The following is a 6,003-nucleotide window of genomic DNA, read 5'->3' on the forward strand; positions in this document are numbered from 1 at the left end:
CATTAAGTATAGAAGTGTAATAATTACAATTAGCTTATAAATATTAATAATTACACTAAGTAGAAGTGTACGCACTAAGGATATATATCCTCAAGTAATGTTAGTGATGCACTAGCCTATACATTGATAATTACACACTAAGCAGAAGTTTATTAATGATATACGTGAAAAATCTTAGTGATTATTTAATTATCTTAAATTGATAACTTAAGTAAGTAGAAATATATTAGTTGTATCGTTAATTAATATTAATAATTAATTAGCTAGTATCCTTAAGTAGTGTTAGGTTCAATTACATTGTTAATTGATAATTACATTACGTAGAAGTGTATCAGTGATAATTAATTAGCTTATAAATTGATAATTACACCAAAATTATTGGTCATTAATTTTGGTTTATATAATTACATGTTTGCTAATTACTTAACCAACTTAAACATAAATTAATTTGGTTAACAAATAAGCACTCCGCCTCCCTGCTTAAACATAAACATAAACTTTAGAGATGTGAAATCCCCACTTCATTAAACATAAGAATATACATTGACCAAATTAAACACTCCGCCTCACTGCTTCTAGGGCAAATCACCGCTTCACCGGCGTCGTCGGCACTCAATCCAAGCGGCCATCGTCGTCGGCGGCGGCAATAAGCGGCCATCGTCGGCACTCAGACTCCTCTCCATCTCCGGTAAGTTTTCTTCCATCGTCGGCCATTGAGGTCGTTTTTGGGGGTGGTTTGAGTTCACAAATTCTCATAGTAATGCGAAGGGGAAGGGAGGTTTAGGATAAGAGGAAAGGAAAGAGAAGGGCCTGGTGAAGATGAATCTTAGACCTTGATGGACTTTATTTTAGTATTCCATCCTCAAGTTTATTCTTTTGGTTGTCCAATCCTGTAGATGCAATTTTCGTGCTTGTTTTTAGCAAGGTATAAAAATTGCCAAGTGTTATTTGTCACCTCTCTTTTGTTTGCTACAATAGCCACTGAGACATAAATTGATACCCTATACTTATATATAAATCTTGAGAGAGATTTGAAATTTTGCAGGATTAGAACTCCTTTTTTTCTCTGTGCATTTTGAACCGTGTTCCAGTTATTTGTTGTTTTGGCATAAGGAACTTGAATTTAAGTCCAACACTAGAGAAATGAAAGAGCGGTGCCTTTATTGGATCAAATACATCACTATTACTATTAGTACTTGTTTTTTAAGTTTCTGTTGAGAATTCTTGTGCTGTTTCTAGAAGCGGGTTCATCATTGCATTTGAATTTCTTGATGCTTCCTGTAGTGTAGCCTCTATTAGGTTTAGTTGACCTATTCTTCTCCCTAGACTTCTTCCTAACCTATACTATACTATATTATCTTGTGAAAGAGATTCCTTTGATTTGTAGAAATATGTGAAAACCCTTTTTCCCTTTAAGACATTAGAACAGGAATGCCTTCTAAGAAAAGATCTTGGTCCACATTCAAAAGCTTGAAATGTTATTACTAGCCAATTTTAAATTCAATAACTGCCCACCAATCGAACTTGTCCTAGTAAATTCATACCAACAATTGAATAATTTTCAGAGCTACCGAAACGCCAAAAGTTCTTTCAAAATAACTGTTGCCTTGAAATCACTAACAATTATTTCAATGAGTTTGTGCCAAATCCTCCAATGTTAGAAGATTTAACGTCATTTTCGCTACCTGAATTTTCAAGTTTACCAGTTTACAGAAGCGGAAATGCCTTAGAGGCTAAGGTGAGTAGTGTGAAGAAATGTAATGAGAAGAATTTGTCAGCACAGAGCATTGCGGCAAGGCAAAGGAGAAAGAAAATAACATAGAAGACACAGGAGCTTGGGAAGTTGATTGCTGGTGGACAAAAGATGAACACTGCTGAGATGTTTCAAGCTGCTTATAAGTATATTAACTTCTTGCAAGCCCAAGTTGGAATTCTTCAATTCATGGGTTCATATCAGGTAATTTTAGCTTCTTAATTCTTATATATATGTTGTATTATGTTATACTTTTTGTTTCATTTTAGTTAGTTACGTTCTTGCCTTTTCAAAATCTTCTACAAAAACTCTTCTTCTTTTTTTGAGAAGCGAGCAAAATGCTTTTGAAACTATGCATTAATAGTCTATTATGGCCATGTTATTATTACGACGTTCGTCGTTCTATACCATAGAATTCGAGCTAATATTGGATAAATTTGGCTACTTTTATGAAGAAGGCAGTGCAAAGAAAGTGAGGGCTTGTGTTAACTTATGTTTAACACTTTCTGTTTTTGAGGAGGGATATATATATATATATATATATATATATATATATATATATATTTCTTTTTAATCTTCTTTCTTTTGTGCGTTCAAATAATTAGTGACGGAATCATGGTAAGAATGTAGTAACATAATAAAGTTGGTATGATTTCAGGAAAAAGGGGAGTCGTTTCAAACTCCACAAATCCACAAGCAGTGGAAGAGCTCGCTAGGAGTCAGCCGACCGATGAGCAAGGCCAGACAATCATGCCATCGGAGGAAGAAACTCTCCCATTGTGGTTGAACGTGGTTGGAGGCGTGTATAAGGGTAGAGCATACTGCCTTTCCTCCGAGCGCAATTTTCATCGCCTCGCATGTGGACTACAAGGTATATACTTTTTGGTTAATAAGCTTTTCTTTTTGTTAAGAAACTCTAAGGTTTGCAAATACTACTTTATAGGCTATCCTTTCCAGCTAAATGTTTTAAGTCTTTTGTGAGAACCCTTAGAGATACATTTTGTATAACAATGATAAGACCCCAGTTAAAGAATTTGAATCTATTGTACTATCGTAATGTCACTCAATATCTGCACATAACTGATTAAAAGTTGCATTTTCATAAGATTTGTAGCCTCCAGTCTGTTATTAGTAAGGACAAATTGGATTTTTAGAGGTATAAGAAAGACGACAGGAGATACAGATTCTTCTTGGGGTCAGAGAGGCTGAAATGCTAAAGGTGTTTAAGAGGGAGTTAGTGGTGCACTCTTTTGACCCTGAGTTTGCTTGGTCATCAAATTGATTTATAACATTCGGCTCCAAGTCATAGTAGAAATTTAGCATCACTAGGAATCAAATGGTTGGACAACTTCCACTTATAATTTCTTGACAATGCTGATCACTCTTTACGGGAAAAGTTAGACAATTTTAGTTTTTCTAGTGTTAATAGTTACGTTTTGTTAGAGAAATTTCAAATTTATCACAAAGAGTTAGATGTTCTCTACCATATTAAGATTATCCCTATATCTAGTGAAAGTAATATGCTGCTCAAAATTTAACCGAAGTTTCACTTCATGGTATGTATGGTAGTCGATGTTCCCTAGTTAAAGTTTATGAAGTTAGGTGCTGAATTATTCAATTCTAACTCTTTGTGTATTTTTTCCGCTTCTCTTTTGTGGTTACAAGGTATTGGGACATTCGCCACCGTGCAAAATGAGGACCTTGAGGAGATGCGGCGAACGATTCAACAACTTTTTAGGAACTATGCGGATGAACGAGAAAAAAGAAAGCATGAAGAGAAGATTAGAGACGCACTTAGGAATGACATCGACTCCCTCAAGGCTCAAGTGAACCACTTAATCGGTCTGCCCCGCTCTCCGCCAAAAAGCCACATTCATGAAGAGGATGAAAGTGATGGAAATAATATAAATGATGAAGAAGATGAGGGGGAATCCGAAGACGAGGAGTGATTTTATGTTTGGTCGGATTGTTGTTTAGTTGGATGTTAGCTTTGAATGTTACATTTTGAAGTTTGGTTGGATAGTTTTGAAGTTTGGTTGGATAATTTGGATGTTTGGATAGTTTATATAATTTTGTTGTTAAGTTGAATTTTATTGTGATTGCATTTTTGTTTCTATTGTAATGTTCTGGCTGGCAGGTCTATTGTAATATTCTGGCTGGCAGGTGGTGCAGCAAAAAATAAGCACTCCCTGGCAAAAATGTACCAGATTTATCGAGGGACTTACCGACAGAGTTCGTCGGAACAATTATTCATTTTCAATCAAGCATTCTTAATTAGCGAGGGAGTCTGTCGGTAGTCTTGAACCAAAATTTTAAATTTTATTGAAAATACCGACGGATATCCATCGGAATATAAATTTATTCATATTTTTAATTTTAAATTACTAAATTATAATTCTAAACCTACCGATGGTGTCCGTCGGTATTATTAAATTATTATTTTTAATTTGTCCGTCGGTATTGATATTATTAATATTATATTATTTTATAATATACCGACGGATATCCGTCGGTAAGTAAAATTATTTGACCAACTACTGTCAGAAATGTACCGATGGCTTTTCGATGGGGCCCGTCGGTAATTACCGACGTACTTTTGTCGTTAAAGCCTTGTTACCAAGGGACGTCTGTCGGTAATTTGCGTCGGTAAACAAGTGATTTTTATTAGTGATAACTAATAGATATGAACCTTCAATGCAAAAAATCTTAAAAGTTAAACCCATGAGATTTAAATCTTGAATCCGCCTCTGACAACTAGTCAGTGAATATATAATATATGTATAATCTATGTATATAATATATAATTAGCATATAATTTATGTGTATCGGTTAGAAAAAGTAAAATAATAAGGTATTGCGGGTGTTATATATGATTTACCACAAGCCAATAACAATTTATTCATTATTCTTGTATTTCAAAGCAAACATGGTGTTGAAGGGAAAAGACATACAAAGACAACAGTTCATAATCAGAAACACACACATATCTGCACAACAGCTCATAATCAGAAACACACACATATCTGCTATGGCAGATATTCTTCACCCAAATTTATTGCTGAAGGGAAAAGAAACACAAATAAGACAACACCTAAATCATAATCACACACAAACTTAGAGCAGATACTCCATATGTTTGCATCCAAAGCATGAATTTTCTGACTGGAAAATTCTGTGATATATTTTTCATGGCAACATGCTACATGACTTGTATTTATGACCATTGAAATCCGTCTTCTCCCAACACCACTGGCAGAGAGTAAAGCCACCGCAGTCATTGTTACTTTCACAATCATCTCTACAACCTCCCAAAATATTAACGTGAAATAGCTTCATTTTCAGTATTGATGCTTCTGCTGGCAACTCTCGAAGAGCCATAACTTGCACTTTGGAGGTTCGACACATATCATCAACTGCATAAAATTGTGGTAATTAAGATGAACTTAAGAATCCGAAAGCTATAGTAAACTGCGGTTATTCATTATGAAACTGAGGTTATTCATTCATTACTTAGAAACCTTCATATGAAAATGAAAAGGACTGGTTGTGCACCAACATATAATTTTGCAATGGAAGAAGATTGTCTTATTATCTAAGTTTTTGTTTCCTCCTCTTTTCTTGTTCAAGTTATGAATGTCACTACTAGATTTTGAGTTCAAAGATCTACTGAAGCAAAGTACAACATGGAGATTTTTCACAGAAATAAATATAGAAAGGAAGATTATTTTCCACTTTAATAACCTTTAATTTTATTGCAAACAAGTGTTATTAGACAACTGGTTATATATCATGTCACTATTAATCAAACAAATCAAAAAAAAAGGAGAAAGAGGAACGTGCATAACATCCTAGAAAGAGAGACCTTAGTGATGAACTGTCACTACTATGTAAAAGTTTTTTCAGAAACCAAAAGGTCGAATCAATTGATTCGTCATAGTAGAGAAGAAAAAACAGCGCATGGACAGGAAATGAATAGCCTGAATAGAATGAAGGAATGACTCAATCTTCCATCATTTCAGAGCCAACACTTCCTTTTTTGCCTTTTATCTATTCTTCCCATCCCAGCAAATTAAGGAACAAGCAACAATTTTCGCACGAAAAAAGTCTTTTTACTTGGGTATCAAGTTGGTTGGTTTTAGATTTGATTACTTAATGACATTCAGATTTCACCACTTGTTGTCAATGTAAGACTATATTTTCCTCTTGAGACGACAAAGAATGACAATGAAGATACCTTTGCTTGCTGAAAA

The 6,003-nt window shown here is 34.4% G+C and overlaps 1 long non-coding RNA gene across 2 annotated transcripts; it reads left to right on the forward strand.

Annotated features, from left to right (window-relative positions):
• The first annotated feature begins 503 nt into the window (after window positions 1–503).
• Window positions 504–3,875, forward strand: LOC104104821 (uncharacterized). 2 transcript variants are annotated; one of them, XR_011411623.1, is made up of 4 exons: window positions 504–688; window positions 1,699–1,957; window positions 2,412–2,624; window positions 3,419–3,875. It is a non-coding gene; the product is annotated as an uncharacterized lncRNA (long non-coding RNA). The 2 variants fall into 2 exon arrangements; XR_011411622.1 differs by having other exon boundaries at window positions 506–688; window positions 1,707–1,957.
• Window positions 3,876–6,003: the final 2,128 nt, after the last annotated feature.

The sequence above is a fragment of the Nicotiana tomentosiformis genome, chromosome 10, assembly GCF_000390325.3.
Source record: "Nicotiana tomentosiformis chromosome 10, ASM39032v3, whole genome shotgun sequence".
Lineage (NCBI taxonomy): Eukaryota > Viridiplantae > Streptophyta > Magnoliopsida > Solanales > Solanaceae > Nicotiana > Nicotiana tomentosiformis.